This window comes from Pseudophryne corroboree, chromosome 10 (assembly GCF_028390025.1).
Source record: "Pseudophryne corroboree isolate aPseCor3 chromosome 10, aPseCor3.hap2, whole genome shotgun sequence".
Classification (NCBI taxonomy): domain Eukaryota; kingdom Metazoa; phylum Chordata; class Amphibia; order Anura; family Myobatrachidae; genus Pseudophryne; species Pseudophryne corroboree.
In genome coordinates, this window is record NC_086453.1 from 32,160,847 (window position 1) to 32,179,042 (window position 18,196).

Here is an 18,196-nt window from a genome sequence, read left to right on the forward strand (position 1 = left end):
CTGTGAGAGTCTGTTACTGCCGGTGCGGCTCCCTTGCTGTCGGGAGCTCCCAGCAACAAGGGCTGCTGGGAGCTGTTGTTTATTTTGAGTCTGATTACAAGTGCGGTGCTGCCAGAAACTGGCGCCGCTCCACCAGTAATAGACTCTCACCAGGTACAGTCTGACAGTACTACTTTTCTACCCTTTAGCCACGAGTGACACCACCAGGCGGAGCCCCCTCCTTGCCTGGTGCCCCTGGCGAGTGCCATTCTGGCCAATGGGTTACCCAAGCATCTTGGCAGGAACCATCCCAGATGTGGCTGTAGCGACGTAACCGAGCTCCCACCATGAGATTCCCTCGGGGTGGGAGTGCACCGTCATGCCGAAAGCTTTGCGGCAGTAGAACTGGTGTTCTGGTCCTGAGATCCGGCAATGGCTGGTTTCTTAGGTTTTCCTCTGGACCCTCTAGCTGCGTTGGAGGCCTCTGGCCCTAGATCGAAATCTGGAGGACCAAAAGGACTGAGTAGACGGTCCCAGGTAGATACGTCTAGCAGGTGGAGCCCCCGAAGGGAGAAACGTGGATTTCCCAGCAATAGCTTTGGAAATCCATGCGTCTAGTTCACCTCCAAGGGAAGAGATTCCACATTACGTTTGAAGTCCGCATCAGCAATCCACTGACATAACCATATGACTCTGTGCACAGACATAGCCATAGCCGTGGCCCTAGCATTAATATTGCCAATCTCTTTAATGGAGTCACAGAGGACTCTTGCCATGTCCTGAATGTGAGTCAGGAAAGTAACAGTATTAACTAAGGTCATATCACCCGAGAGACCTTCCTTAATTTGATTAGCCCAGGAATGAATTTCATGTGTCATCCAGCAACCTGCAATGACTTACCTTTGAGCAACATCTGCAGCAATGTAAATAGATTTTAGAGTGGTCTCAATTTTCTTATCTGCCAGGTCCTTTACTGTAAAGGAGCCCGGAGCAGGGAGTACCGCCTTTTTAGAAAGGCAAGAGACTGAGACGTCTACAGCCGGAGACTCTTCCCAGAATTTCCTGCCTTCAGGGGCAAAGGGGAATGTATGCAAAAAACGCTTTGACCCTGACATTTTTTATCTTGATTCTTCCAGGCTATTTTAAATAAGTCATCCAATTCCTTGGAATCAGGAAATGTGACTGGCAGTTTGTCTTCTGGGAGGAAAAATGACTGCTGAGTATTAGCATCCTCCAGGGGGAGCTTTAACACATCCCTAATAGCCAATATGAGGGGTTCAATACCCTGGGTAGGGATGTAATCCCCACTTATGGGGTCCACATCATCCCCATCATCCTGTATATCATCATCAGTATCTGAGAGGAGTACAGGCAGAGCACGTTTTTGTGCACCTGTAGCAGATGGGGGGGGGGGGGGGGATGTTTAGCAGTTAGATTTGCCACTGCTTGTTGCAGTTCCTGAGTCTTATTGGCATTTGCAGTGAGTTGAGATGACATATCAGACATCATAGTTTTGATAGCCCCCAACCAGGGGTCTCTGGACTCTTCCCACATTGATATCAGCATTCTGAGATGACTGACTACATTGTTCACATGATCCTGAGCCAGATGAACTAGGAGAGAATCTATCATTACATACACTGCATGACTTCTGTTTTACCATTGTGATCAGAAAAAACAGGAATAATACACACACAACACAGCCTTATATATATTACAAGCCTGCCCTATTGCATGTGAGAGGAGACACAGGAGAGAGGACCCCGGTGCACCCAATGCTGCACAGTCTCAGTGAGGCTGTCAGCATTTTTTGTGTAAACAACAGTGAGACTGAAATATGAAAAATCCCTCAGAGGGATGTTACTTGTGCACAGATATAGCGGCTCTCCCCTTCTACGACCGGTACCAGCGATCCAGGGACTGATATGTAGGAGCTGTTGAGGCTGCTGCTGCTATGCAGAGGAAGGCGCCAAAATGCCGCTGAGCCTGCTCTCGTATAGCTCCGTCCCCCGCCATGGCGCCAGAGCTACCGTTGAATATTTATACTGGCCATGTCTCCCAATGTATGTAGCCACAAATAAATGCTTGGTACAACTGATATTATCCAGTCTCACTTCATGGGCTACAGCGGGTCCCCCCCAGGAGGGACCCGTACGCCTCAACCGCGCTCCAGCAGCACATTAAACCGGAGGACCCCCCTAGCGGGGCCCCCGGTTGGTACTCATCACCGATGATCACCTTCAGGCAGCGTTAGGGGTGTGCGGCATGCTGCGGCTGCAACAGCCAAGGTGCCATGCCCTGCTGAACAAACAGCGGTGGTCCTACAGAGGGGAAGCGGCTCTGCACCTCAAGAGGCCGGTGACCGCCCCCCGCCCCCCGAACTCCCACGGTGTGCAGGTATGCAGTTGCCCAAATAGCATACCGAAAGAAATAAAACTTAAAAAGAAAATGAAGAAAAAACTTGAGTGTGCAGAGTGTGCATCCTCTCCTGAGGGCACTTTTTCCTAAACTGAGCTGTAGGAGGGGCATAGAGGGGAGGAGCCAGCACACCCAGCTGAAGGAATTTAAAGTGCACTCGCTCATTTGGACCCGTCTATACCCCATCGTACTAATCTGTCCCCAATATCCCTTATGGATGCTAGAGAAAGTATCTAAATATAAATTAGTTGTTAAAACAAATGAACTATATATTAGCATGCATATCCAGTACTGAGGGGTGGATTTATCAATATGTAAATATTGTTCCTCAAGTGTCTGGACTCGCTTCACCGCATTATCTTGGTGAGGCAGGTCCTCTCATCGTCAGCATGTATGAAGCTGGCTGCATCCGATATTAGAGTGAGTTATGTCACCCTTCCAGTGGTACACAAACTCCCATATCGGCTTTGTCCTTCGGATGGCGTACTGTGTTGCGTACATGCGCCGGCTCTCCCGTGAAACGTCACCATCAACATCTCCCAGCGTGCCCTGCACTAGTATCCTTGCACAAGTGCAGTTGTTTTTAAAGGACGCCCGAACTGTGAAGTGGTGCGGCGTTGTGGTAGGGAGGAACAATAAAGTTTATAGACTTTACACAAAAAAAAAAAAAACTTGACAGGCAGAGGCGGTCCTAACCAATATGATGCCCAAGGCAAGATTTTGGCTGGTGCCCCCTAGCACCGCCACTAGTTCTGCAGGAGATGCCTGGCATGAGTCATCTGGCAGCTCTGCTAACATCTGGCACCTTTTGTTTCTAAAAATGCATCTTATTTGCATTACTATGTGGCTAGGATGCACAAGTAGCTTCTGCTGATTAAAATGATATGCAGCATGCCTATATTCTGTGTGCGACTGTGGCTGTATCTGCATACGAAAGGCTACATTACAGAGATTTCCAGGAATACACTGCAATGTAGTATTTCGTATGCAGATACAGCCACAGTCACACACAGAATATAGGCATGCTGCATATCATTTTAATCAGCAGAAGCTGCTGGTGCCCCTAAGCGTACCAAATGCCCTAGGCATTTGCCTAGTTTGCCTATGCCTAAGGCCGACTCTGCTGACAGGAGTCCCACAGCACCGTGTCAGGCTGACGATCTGCCACATGGTAAATGACAGAACGTTTGGTTACAACGAACATTCATACATAAGGAGGTTTATCGATATTCTATCTAAAAGATAGACGTGCCGATAAAGCCAAAGCCGCATATTGCCCCAGGCTTCCAGCATGCATCGCTGTGTTGATACATCAGGGAATGCACTATCTGCGACACATTGGGTGGGATTCAAATCTTCTATTGCCCCCGATCTCCCGTCTAAAGTGACGGGAGATCGCGGGGCAATATTCTAATGACCCCCGTTTTTGCGCTGATCGCGCCCATAAGAGACGGGTTTAGATGCGTAAAGCAGCTAAACCCGACTAAAGACATGGGCGCGATCGTGAAAAGTCCAGTTTGGGCGTCCAAACGGGTCACTTTTCACGCATTTCAGCTCGCCACCCCTGGGCTTCTGCGGCTGGCCGGGAGTTGATCGTCGCTGCCCCTGGTCGCAGCGGCTGTGTGTGATGTCACACAGCCGCTGCGGCCCGCCCCCCACACGGTCTGGCCATGCTTGCGTTCGCTGGACCACGCCCCTAAAACGGTGGCCTGACGCCGCCATGCCACCCCCTCCCGCCTCTGTCTATCAATAAGGCAGAGGTGATCACTAGGGAACGAAGGCCTTCCGGGGGCGTGGCCCACAGGGTAGTGGACTGTCCGGCGGGCGTGGCATCAGGGTTGCATCATTGTGGCCCCGCCCCCTCTATGTACTGCCGAGAAAAGAGGCGCTGTGTAGCTGGGGGCGGAGCTACGATGACGCGATTCAGCGCGAATCGCGTCATCGGATCCCCTCGGACCGCCCACTTGTTCTCTGCTGCGGGAGGCTGAGGTGGGTCGTGGAAGGGCAGTACGGAAAGCGGGAGGCTTGCCCACCTTTCCGGGGGGCCGGGAGGGCCTCCTGATTTTCGGGAGCCTCCCGGCCATTCCGGGAGGGTAGGCAAGTATGTTCTACTGTACATCTTCTCTCCCGTGCATTGTAAAAATGCTTAACTCAAAAATAAAGCAACATGTTAACTTTTAATTTTTACCCAGCTGAAAAAAACACCCACTAAATCTTTCCATATGCTAACCGAGGCTTACGGTGTGTGTTTGAGTGGCACAAAAGATTTAACGACAGTCATCAGGATGTCTAGGATGATGAACGTCCAAAAACAAATAAAAATGTGGAAAATGCTGTTGGTAGGTAGGTACCCTCTGTAACTGAGTGTGGAACAGCGTGCCTGGCGGGAGGTAATTTTTCCTTTTGGGCTCAGGGCTGCTTGTCATGGCGGCAGAAAGAGACAGGGAAGGCCAGGCCCAGCACAGAGTCATGCATAATGATGTTGCGATATCAGAAACGCAGCACGGACCACTGAGACTGGACCAAGGATGGGAAACCTGAGGGGGAGGGGGTTTCCTGATCATTTTTTGAGTTAATGGGCGGACGGGCAGAGCAGAAAGTTTAGAAAGTATCACTAGACGCTGGGGCTAGTTTATTCTGTCCCTGATCCCTAGGGCCCAGTATGGGTGTCCCCGTTGTCCCACTCTGTCATGCGTACATCCCCTCCCAGTGGTGTTCATAAAAATAACCCAATTCATACTTGCCCGTTTCCCTAGCACCCCCCCATGGTGTCTCTTCAGCAGTCTATGCCCCCCTTCCCCCTATCCCGCAGCCAGTGTCTCTGCCCGCTGTATATCTGCAGGCCGCCCGGGCGCAGTGGTGTGCACAGCGCCTGAAGAAGTAGTGAAAGTGATCCCTCCACTACTTATACACCACGGGGACGGGTCTCTTTCGGAGCCCCAGTTCCTGCAGGTGTGTTTTTTTAATACAGTTGGGTGAATTATAAGTTCTTATTGCCGTGATAAGATTATAATTATCGGTTCTCAGACCAAATAATTAATAAATATGCCCCTAACAGGGAACACAGAGTCCCACGCTGTATTTCTAACTAATCACCTTTGACACAGTTACTAAGTCGGTCTATCTTGCTGCTATGTTTAACTTACTCTTAAATGAACCCATTAACTGAGAAGACTGGCATTCATGGGAACACATATTCTGCTACTACCAAAGTCACCCTGACCGGTTTAGACCGTCCGCCCAGCAACATCAGCTGTGTGACTTGTCATGGGTGTGCGGTGTTACAGGCTGCTCCTTCCTCTGCCTGTTTAGTAGAGCAGAATCACTTAGCACGGTGGACGGAATGTGAACGGGAGCCTGGACCAGGAATTTGGGAAGTTACAGTTTGGGCTAGATGCATCAAAGTATAACGGGGCAGATGTATTAACCTGGAGAAGAGATAAATAAGTGATAAAGCAGTGATAAGTGCGTTCCAGCCAGTCATTACGGATTTGAACAATGACAGTTAGGAGCTGATTGGCTGCTGCATTATCACCTTGCACTTATCGCTGGTTTATCACTTCTTTATCTCTTCTCCAGGCTTAATACATCTGCCTTACTGTTTGCGGTCTAACCTCCAAAAAGCCGTTTTCTGAGGTCGGTCACATTTCTCATGTGCATTTTTGGGGTGTGTATCTGATGTCAGTTGCAATGGATTGTAACTAAAAACATAGGGGGTCATTCCGAGTTGATCGCTCGCTAGCAGTTTTTAGCAGCCGTACAAACACTATGCCGTCTCCCACTGGGAGTGTATGTTAGCTTAGCAGAAGTGCGAACGAAAGGATCGCAGAGCGGCAGCAAACTTTTTTGTGCAGTTTTAGAGTAGCTCAAAACCTACTCAGCGCTTGCGATCACTTCAGACTGTTCATTTCCTGTTTTGATGTCACGAACACGCCCTGCGTTCTCCCAGCCACGCCTGCGTTTTTCCTGGCACGCCTGCGTTTTTTCGAACACTCCCTGAAAACGGTCAGTTGACACCCAGAAACGCCCACTTCATGTCAATCACTCTGCGGCCAGCAGTGCGACAGAAAAGCTTCGCTGTGAAACTACATCGTTCATTGCAATTGTACGACGCGTGTGCGCATAGCGCCGCATGCGCAGAACTGCCATTTTTTTGCCTCATCGCTGCACAGCGAACAAATGCAGCTAGCGATCAACTCTGAATGACCCCCATAGTGCCGGTGCAACTACATTCTCATTATTCTATGTAGCCCTGCGTCAACCACAATTGTCGATGGCACTCGATTTCTGCGTATGCATTGCAATTCTGCTGTTGCATACACAATTTTGCGATTGCATCGTTGCATCGGATGGCGACTTTTACCTTTCTGGGCGGCTCTTCAAAAATTGCAATTTCTGTCTCAATAGCGATCCAAGCTGAAGGGATACGGTCGTTAGGTCGACACAGCTTAGGTCGACAGTCATTAGGTCGACCACTGAAGGTTGACATGTATTTGGTCAACATGGTCATTAGGTCGACATGTACTAGGTCAACAGGTCGACGTGAGTTTTTCAGTTTTTCATTTTTCTGATTTTTCCATACTATTGGTCGACATTGACATGGTCGACACATGAAAGGTCGACACATGAAAAGGTCGACATGATTTTTTTTACTTTTGGGGAACTCTTCCATACTTTACGATCCACGTGGACTACGATTGGAACGGTAACCTGTGCCGAGCGAAGCGGTAGAGATGTCGACTTTCAGTGGTTGACCTAATGACTGTCGACCTAAGTTGGGTCGACTCAACGACCCCTATCCAAGCTGAATTAGGCCCAATGTAGGCTAACACGAGTAGTTTTGTCACCTCTAGTTGTTTTATAGATACACATTTTGGGGCCAATTCAGTAAGGGTAGCAAATTCTGCTAATCAGCAGAATTTGCTAACCTTTAGCACGCATGCTGGGGCCACCCAGCATGCTGACTGGCGCCTCCCCCCTGCTTCAAGCAGAAATTGCGAACAGCACGCAATTTCTGCTTGTTAGCAGAAATTAAGCATGACTCCTGCCGGCGCAGCTTGGCTGTGGCCGCAGGAGTCCCGACGCCATTTTTGCTGTTGCAGCGGCTGCGTGTGACGTCATGCAGCCGCACCCCCGACACGCCCCGTTCGCACGTACCAGCCCACCGTTTGGGCTGGCACGCCCCCGCAACGCTCCGTTTCCACCCAGTAAACGGAGCGTTTCCGCCCCCCCTCCCGCCCCGCGACCGCCTCTGCCTGATTGACAGGCAGAGGCGATCGTATTTTCTGCGGCCGCGGCCCCTCAGCAAAAATTACGGACGAATCGCTACTTGCGATTCATACTGAATTTGCCCCTTTGAGCGAAAAAGATGCTTGGTGCACCTGAGTCTGCCAGGACCTGGGGCATCGAGAGGGGTTATTTGGGGCGATTGAAGCCCTAGAGTAAAAGGCCGCCTCTCTATTAGTATCTGTTGGTACATACTAACATAGAACCCATGCTTTAGACAAGAAATACAAATTTGGCTTTCCATCCTGCGCTGATAGCTGCTAACAAACATACACAAAAACACCAAAACACAGTCATGTGATATAAGAGATGGAGCCGTATGAAGTGTTCCTATTAATGAAACTCTAAATAGATTGTTGCAGTATTCCTGGTAGTAATGCTGCTTCTCACGTGTTCTAGGTGTCAGTATTTCCCCATAATTCTCAGAACTTCAGCACTGTCATGTTCTGCCCGGAATGTTTCCTAGGCCAGACCGATGTGATTGTGTAGCCTCTGCTGCTCCCTACTGGTAAGACTTACTCCCTGTCCTTTCTCTGCTTCCACTTTATTCAAAGGATCGGCGGTTCTCCCTTACTCATGATAGGACCTAAGCCATATGCAAATCATAGACCTGAGGTTACAGTGTATTTCCTTGTAACGGGATTCACAACGGTCAGAAATCATACATATGGGTGCGTTAGCCTACAGAGCACGGGATCCGGTCTGAAGATCGACAGTGTCTAGGTCGACAATGTTTAGGTCGACCACTATAGGTCGACAGTCACTAGGTCGACATGGATGGAAGGTCGACAGGGTTTCTAGGTCGACATGTGCTAGGTCGACAGGTCTAAATGTCGACATGAGTTTTTCACATTTTTTTTCTTTTTTTGATTTTTTTCATACTTAACGATCCACGTGGACTACGATTGGAACGGTAATCTGTGCCGAGCGAAGCGGTAGCGGAGCGAAGGCACCATGCGAGGGGACGCGGTGCACTAATTTGGGATCCCGGTCACTCTACGAAGAAAACGACACACAAAAAAAAAATCCTCATGTCGACCTTTAGACCTGTCGACCTAGCACATGTCGACCTAGAAACCTGTCCACCTTCCATCCATGTCGACCTAGTGACTGTCGACCTATAGTGGTCGACCTAAACATTGTCGACCTAGACACTGTCGATTTGATGAACCACACCCCAGAGCACATGCACAGCTGCATTACACAAGGGGCCTAATTCAGACCTGATGGCTCCTCTGTGAATTTGCAGAGGTCTGCGATCAGATAGTCACCGCCCAGACAGAGTGGAGACCCGCCCCGTGCAAGTCTGCGTACGTGTTGTGAAAATCTCTGCAAACCGTTCGCAACTCTCTCACCATCTAATGATTTTTCCAGTCTGTGCAGTGTGTGCGTAGCCCAGGACTTACTCCTACAGTGTGATGAGAACAGGCTGATGGGGGCCAGAGCTGACGTCACACACCCTCCCTGAGAACGCTTGGGCACGCATGCGTTTTTACTGACACTCCCAGAAAACAACCAGTTACCACCCACAAAGTCCGCTTCCTCCCAATCAACTTGCGTACGCCTACTGATCAACAAAGCATACTTGCCTACTCTCCCGGAATGGCCGGGAGGCTCCCGAAAATCGGGTGACCCTCCCGGCCCCACGGAAGAGCAGACAAGTCTCCCGGTTTTCAGTTCCCCCCTGCACGGCCGCCCACTTTGAGAGTAAAGTGGGCGGTCCGGACAGTAGATGACGCGATTCTTGCTGAATCGCGTCATCATAGTCACGCCCCCTGCTGTAAAATGCCGGTTATAGCGGCATTACAGAGCGGGGGCGTGGTTAAAACGATGTAGTGCTGAAACCCCGCCCTCGCTCCGCCTATGCCCCTCCTTTGCCATGCCCCGTTCCACCTCCTCCCCGCCCCCTCCTCTCGTCATTGCCCAGCCCAGTCCCTCCACTGAGCCGTCCTGGCAGCTCTCTCCCGGAGAGAGCTGCCAGAAAGTAGGTATGTATGCAACAAAGTCGCGTGTGCGCACTACGATCCGTACGCATGCGCCGTCAATCAATAATCATCCGCCTTGTAAATTCGCACAACAGCGATCAGGTCTGGGAATAACCTCCAAGGTGTGCTAAGCAAACTGGCCTTGTTGTTACTCTTGGTGATTACACGTATAGGCTGGCTCTGAGCTGGACGGGTGTCTGTGCACGGATGCAAGAGGAGCAAAATTCCGCATATTTGTGTATCTCTTTCCTATTCCAAGTCATACAGAACTCAGGGGTAGATTTATTAAAATGCCGTTTTCGTTCCTTATATGCTGGGACCCGCTTCACCACATTATCGTGGTGAAGTGGGTCCTCTTTTCCAATGCATTTACTAAGGCTGCTGTCTTTGTTATGGGAGTGCGTTATCCCACCCTGCTAGTGATACGCGTCCTCCCATAACGTCCGTCTCCCTTGGCCGCAGTTGTCACTTATGCGCCTGCGCCGTACATTTACTCCCAGCATACCTTGCGGGAGTAATGCTGGCGCATGCGCGGTTTGCTTTGCTGGATGCTGGAGCCTTTGTATGTTTAACAATAAAGTTTATTGAAAGACACGAAAAAAAAAAAAGAGGAACTGCTTGGAGACCTGCAGCGCCGATTCTGTGAGGCGAAGAGGAACAGGGTAGGAGAGACCAACGTTCGGGCACACCGAACGTTTATAAGTAAGCAATCTTATCGGTGCTCTGCCTAACAGATAGAGGCGCCGATAAGGCAGAGGGCGCATACCGCCCCTGCTTACAATATCACTTCGACGGGATAATACATCAGGGGATGCGCTATTTGCGGCACATAACGTGTGCATATAGCGCATTATCCCTTAAAGAAGGATAGTAAATCTACCCCTCAGACGGACAAGTCTTTCCTTGAAATTGGCTTTTTCGGGGAGGCAACAATGTCAGTGCATGGATCTACCCTGACTGGTGGGAGTGATCACCATGATCACACAGGGGCCAATCCTCCTGCACGGAATCACACAGGGGCCAATCCTCCTGCACGGAATCACACAGGGGCCAATCCTCCTGCACGGAATCACACAGGGGCCAATCCTCCTGCACGGAATCACACAGGGGCCAATCCTCCTGCACGGAATCACACAGGGGCCAATCCTCCTGCACGGAATCACACAGGGGCCAATCCTCCTGCACGGAATCACACAGGGGCCAGTCCTCCTGCACGGTATGAGATCCAGGATCACACAGGGGCCAATCCTCCTGCACAGAATCACACAGGGGCCAATCCTCCTGCACGGAATCACACAGGGGCCAATCCTCCTGCACGGAATCACACAGGGGCCAATCCTCCTGCACGTAATCACACAGGGGCTAATCCTCCTGCACGGTATGAGATCCAGGATCACTCAGGGGCCAATCCTCCTGCACGGAATCACACAGGGGCCAATCCTCCTGCACGGAATCACACAGGGGCCAATCCTCCTGCACGGAATCACACAGGGGCCAATCCTCCTGCACGGAATCACACAGGGGCCAATCCTCCTGCACGGAATCACACAGGAGCCAATCCTCCTGCACGGAATCACACAGGGGCCAATCCTCCTGCACGGAATCACACAGGGGCCAATTCTCCTGCACGGAATCACACAGGGGCCAATCCTCCTGCACGGAATCACACAGGGGCCAATCCTCCTGCACGGAATCACACAGGGGCCAATCCTCCTGCACGGAATCACACAGGGGCCAATCCTCCTGCACGGAATCACACAGGGGCCAATCCTCCTGCACGGTATGAGATCCAGGATCACAGAGGCATCAAACCACCTGCTTAGTATGAGCAGCAGAATGATACTGGACATGTTCCAAAGCAGGGTTCAACCAAAATGTCAGACATAGAAAACTGACACATAATAGAGGCAGTCCTGGTGTCCCCTCAATCAAAAAACGCCCATAAAACTGACCCCCTCCGTGCTTCCGCTAAGCCACCTACCTGTCACTGCCTTGGAACTCACACTAATGTTTCGATACACTTCTCCCTGCATGCGCCTGAAATTGCAACCTGGACTCTGCGCAAACTCAGAGGGTAATTCAGACCGGATCGCTGCTGTGCATTTTCACACAGCGGGCGATCAGGTCTGAACTGCGCATGTGTATGCACCGCACTGCGCAGGCACGACGGTCTGCAGCACCGGGGAGCGCCGGGATGGTGCGAAAAATTTGATCGCTCCGGCGACTGCAAGAAGATTGACAGGAAGAGGGCGTTTGTGGGTGGCAATGCAAATGACTGTTTCTAGGGAGTGTCCGGAAAAAACCGCAGGCGGGACCCGACGTTTTGCGGGAGGAATCGTGACGTCAGCTCCGGCCCCGATCATCGTAGCGGCTGAGTAAGTCCTGGGCTGTGCAGAGACTGCAGAAACTGCTGTTTGTGCAGCTCTCCTGTACATGCGATCGCACCCCTGCACAGCGATTCCCCCTCCCCCTGTAGGCGGCGACTACCTGATCGCAGGGATGCAAAAAACGCACCCTAGCGATCAGGTCTGAATGACGGAATACGGAATAACGGAATACCGGAATACCGGATACTGGATACTGACGCCGGAATCCCGACACCAGCTGAAATACCGCCGGTCAGAGTTGGGTGATGGTCCACGCTACCATCCGGAGGGAAATCACCACCAGGCCTGAAGCGTGGCGAGCGCTCACGCTGCACCCGCCGCCGGGATCACGGCTGTCGGACTCCCGGCGTCGGGCTCCTGACCGCCGGGATCTCGTACTGATCCCGTTCAAGTAGGTATGCTTGCACAAACAGAGAAGCACGTTTGTTGCAGGACGTTAATATTTATTAGAGAGTGACTGAGGGGGTTTAAAACTTGGCTCTGTAGAAATGCATATTGGGGGTCATTCCGAATTGATCGTAGCTGTGCTAAATTGCGCGCAGTTCTGACCCGATCGCTGTGCTGCGACAAACTACAGCGAGCAATCGGGTCGGAATGACCCCCATTGTAGGCTGTTTCATTCATACATAGGGGCTGGGCCAGCAACAGCACAGCAATCCAGTCTCTGCTTTTGAACAGCACAGGTCAAATTGGGACACAGTCCTAAGGATGTAGGAGGGACTCCGAGTGTCTGCAATGTAAAAGGGAATTCATTCTTTATTCTCAGCAGTGAAGCAGGATAATGTCAGGTTAACAGTGAACAATGGAATCTGCCTTCATAGATATTATCTGGAAATTTACATTTTAGGGTATAGCGGTCGTTTAACAGATAAAAGTGGTTGATTTCCATAAATAATTTCTTTCAAATTAAGATCCTTGTAGCATGAAATAAAGACTATTTTCTATAAAATAAAAAATAACAATATGTCTTCTCAGTGGCGGAACTAGCGAGCGGTGGGCCCAGGTGCGACAAAATGCTTTGCCCCCCCCCCCCCCCCCATCCCATCCAAGTCCACCCCCTCACCCCTGGAGAGGATCTGGTGAGGGGGACCTGCTCAGGGCCAGAGAAATGGATACCTGGCAACAGTGCCGTAACTAGACATTTTAGCACTGTGTGCAAGAAACGGCATTGGAGCCCCACCCCTGCATGCAAAACAGGGGCAGTGCGCGCCGTATGCGCGTGCAAAAATACATAGTGGCGTGGCTTCGTGGGGAAGGGGTGTGGCCACAAAATAATACCAATTCATAAAACGGTGCACAGTAGTCTCCATTATTCAAATTACGCCGCACAGTAGCACCACTACACCAGGTAGAGACCCTTTTACACCTTACGGCTGACAGATTTCTCTTTTTACACATTACAGCAGACAGCGTCCCCTTTTTACACATTACGGCAGACAACGTCCCCCTTTTTACACATTACGGCAGACATCGTGCACTTTTTACACATAACGGCAGACAGCGTCCCCTTTTTACACATAGCGGCAGACAGCGTACACTTTTTACACATAACGGCAGACAGCGTGCCCTTGTTAAACATAGCGGCAGACAGCGTACACTTTTTACACATAACGGCAGACAGTGTCCCCCTTTTTACACATTACGGCAGACAGCGTCCCCTTTTTACACATTACGGCAGACAGCGTGCCCTTGTTACACATTACGGCAGACAGCATCCCCCTTTTTACACATTACGGCAGGCAGATTCCCCATTTTTACACATTGCGGCAGGCAGATTCCCTATTTTTACACATTGCGGCAGGCAGATTCCCAATTTACACATTGCGGCAGGCAGATTCCCCATTTTTACACATAGCGGCAGGCAGATTCCCCATTTTTACACATAGCGGCAGGCAGATTCCCCATTTTTACACATAGCGGCAGGCAGATTCCCCCTTTTTACACATTGCGGCAGACAGATTCCCCATTTTTACACATAGCGGCAGGAAGAGTCCCCCTTTTTACACATTGCGGTAGGCAGTCGAAAGAAAGAAAGAAAGAAAGAAAGAAAGAAAGAAAGAAAGAAAGAAAGAGACAGACAGACAGAATTATACTTACCCTCTCCGCTGGCTCAGGCTCCTCGGTGCAGCTTGACGATTCCCGGGCAGGAGAGAAGGAGGAGGAGGGAGGGGGAGGAGGGAGCCGCAGCAGCGCTGTGTTATTGGTGGAGGCGCTGCTGCTGCTGCCCCTCTGCTTCACTATAGGCTGTTCTCGGAAGACAGCCTATAGTGAAGCAGAGGGGCAGCAGCAGCAGCGCCTCCACCAGTAACAAAGCGCTGCTGCGGCTCCCTCCTCCACCTCCCTCCTCCTCCTACCCCCCGTACTGCTGCTCCTCTCCTCTCCGGGCGGCTGTGCGCTGCGGGCAGCGGTTGCCCGCAGCACACAGCGGCATGTAATGAGTCAGTTTGAGTCATTACATGCTTTGGGCCCCTGGACAGAGGCGGGCCCCAGTGCAACGCACTGGTTGCACTGGCGGTAGTTCCACCTCTGTGTCTTCTATTTTTCCTGACCGTGGGCCTAATTCAGACCTGATCTCTGCTGTGCGTTTTTTGCAGAGGTCTGCGATCAGATAGTCACCGCCCAGAGAGAATGAAAACCCGCCCAGTAAAAGTGTGCGAATGCATGTGTAGGCTGTGTGAAAATTCCTCCAGACAGCGTAAATCTGCAAATCCGTTCACAACTCACTCACCATCGAATGATTTTTTCAGTCTGTGCGCAGCCCAGGACTTACTCCTACAGTGCGATAGAATCAGCCTGACCGTGGACCGGACCTGACGTTACACACCCTACCCTGAAAACGCTTGGGAACACCTGCGTTTTTCCTGACACTCCCAGAAAACGGCCAGTTACCACCCACAAACCCATACCCTCCAACATTTTACAGATAAAAATCGGGTCAAATGCAAAGGGGGGCGTGGCCATGGGTAAAGGGGCGTGGTCCCACCCCTTTTCCTATACTTTCAATGGAAGTTTGGAGAGCAAAATATCAGTACAGACCATAAAAAAAGGTACTGTACCTGCTAAAAAGGTGCAGCTGGAAGGTATGCAAACGTCCTCTCCCTGTCAATCACCTTGCGTACGCCTAGCAATCAGAATTTTTGCAGCATACTGCCGCTGTTTGGCATCGCGCCTGTGCATTGCGGTGCATACTCATGCGCAGTCATTCGATTGGTCGTCCGCTGTGCGATTTTGCACAACAGCGACCAGGTCTGAATTAGGCCCCAAATGAATTACCAATAAAAAATAATGATGCTGAGTAATATGTCAGCTGACGGACCACAAAATGAGAGAGTTCGCTCTGCGCAGGCTTAAAACCGCGAAAGCGCCATGTGTGCCCGTAAAGACTTGTGACTTCTTTGCAATTATGACCATCTCCATAGGCTAACAACAGAGTGGGTGATATGGGGGCATTCTGTCGTATGAGCAAGAGTATTTACATGCACAACTGATAAGAGAAAGAAATACTATACAACAAGAACTGGGGGATCATTTGTGGGTGGTCCGGGGCTGGTGAAAATATCAGTTGGCTGGCGAATATTGCGCAAATTTGATTGGCCTCTATAGAATGCTCCTCTCACACTGATTGGTGCTCCCTTTTTCACCTGGGCACCGAATACACTTCTTTGGTAGTTTGTGAGTGCATGCCAGGGTTTTTTTTAACTGGAGCTTTTTAAACAATGCAGAAGATGAAATGCATTTGTTATACATAAGGGAAGCAGTCTACAGATGGACACATTTAGTAAGGCTTTTGACACTGTCCCACATCACACACTGCTAAATAAACTCAAAAAGTTTGGGATTGGAGACTAAGATGGTTGAATGGATAAGATCTTGGCTGCAGGATAGAAAACAGAGAGTTGTGGTAAATGGAGTGCATTAATAGGAGGGAAATGTTTACAAGTGGAGTGCCCCAGGGATCTGTACTTGGACCAGTGCTCTTTAAGATTTTTATTGGTGACATTACAAATGGCATTAAAGGGAAAGTTTTTGCAGAGGACACAAAGGAATGCAACAGTATTCTAGATGAGGCCGTACCAATGACCTATATAGTGCCATTATTACTTCTTTCTGCTGCACTAGGAGGGGTAAAACAAATGATTGAGGATCTAGGTAAATTACAGGAACGGTCAAGAGCGTGGCAATTACAGTTTAATGCAAAAAAAGCAAAATCATGCACTTGGGCTTCAAAATCAAAAAGGCTAAATACAGTATTAATGGCACTATACTGGGAACTACTGAGGAGGAAAGGGATCTAGGAGTCACTATTTCAGGTGACTTAAAAACAGGTAAGCAATGTAACAACGCAATGAGGAAGGCTAGTCAGATGCTTGGCTGCATTGGGAGAGGAATCAGCAGCAGAAAGAAAGAAGTAATAATGCCACTGTATAGGTCATTGGTACGGCCTCATCTAGAATACTGTGTCCAATTCTGGAGGTCATATCTTCAGAAGAATATTAATACATTAGAGACCGTACAAAGAAGGGAAACTAAAATGGTGCATGGCCTACATCACAAAGCATATCCAGAAAGACTAAAAAATCTCAATATGTATAGTTTGGAGCAGAGAAGGGAAAGGGGGGGGGACATGAGAGAGACTGTTACATATATCAAGAGTTTTACCAAAGTCCAGGAGGAAAACATTCTTCAAATGAAGAGAAGCAATAGGACACGAGGACATGCACTGAGACTGGAGGGGGGAGGTTCAGGGGAAATTTGAGGAAAAACTACTTCACAGAAAGGGTAGTGGACAAGTGGAATAGCCTCCCATCAGAGGTGGTAGAGGCTAAGACAGTAGAGCAATTTAAACATGCATGGGATAGACATAAGGATATCCTTACAAAGAAATAAGGATCAAATAGGGTTTGAGGTAAAAATATGGTAAAAAAAGGGGCAGACTAGATGGGCCAAGTGGTTCTTATCTGCCGTCACATTCTATGTTTCTATGTTTGTTTGTAATGGTCTGGTACTAGGTACTGTATAGCGGGGGGCGGAGCTACGATGACGCGATTCAGCTTGATTCGCATCATCGGATCCCCTCGGCCGCCCACTTGAGGGGGGGAGTAGAGGGCCGGACGGGGAAAACGGGAGGCTTGCCCACCCTTCCCGATTTTCGGGAGCCTCCCGGCCATTCCGGGAGGGTAGGCGAGTATGATCCACTGCTTTGCAGGTGTGCCGAAGGCCAAGCTCGGTGTCTTTGGACGCAGGTTTTCAGCCCTCAGCTGAGGAGTTCCGGTTGCCAGTATGAGTAAGTGTTGCCTTTCTCAGATGGCCGATGTATGTGACCATCGCGACCGATCCGATGCTGCGTCTTCGGAAGCAGCACTTGGATCAGAGCTGCATAGCGGAGGCGTCTTTTTCCTACAGATGCCTCGGTGCTGGGTCCCTGCTCAATGAGTCCATCTCTAAATCCAGGCCTTAGATTCTTACATGTAATAGCCAAAAAATTATAATTTTAAAATGCACTTTGCCGGCTCACTGTGCAATCCCATTACAGCACTTAGCAGTTCCTAACTTCCCAGTGTAAGTGCAAGCAGAGCGTCATCCCCTGGGTTCAGGGATTTCTGGGTCTTTAGTTCTTTGAAGTGATAAAAATAAGAGAATAGAGCAAGGATGTGTGAAAAGTATATGATTACATGTATGTTTTAGCAGAATATTTAAATGTTATGCATACCGAGCAGTGAGAGTGACACATTGGTATATTAATAACACAAACTCTGTCCTCTCTGACCTCTCACTACAACGCTAAACACAGTTGGGCGAATGGGAAGTGTGAATTGATTGCTGAAAAGCAGAAAGATAAACCACATCTACACTTGTAATGGAATATACTTTATCAATACTTGTAGGGTGTAGAGGAAAAATAAATTCCTAGCATACTGCGCATACCAGACATTGCATTATTTTGTTATTCAACATTGGGTGTCATTCCGAGTTGTTCGCTCGTTGGCGATTTTCGCAACAGAGCGATTAAGGCAAAAATGCGCATGCGCATGGTACGCAGTGCACATGCGCTAAGTAATTTAGCACAAAACTTAGTAGATTTACTCACGTCCGAACGAAGAATTTTCATCGTTGAAGTGATCGGAGTGTGATTGACAGGAA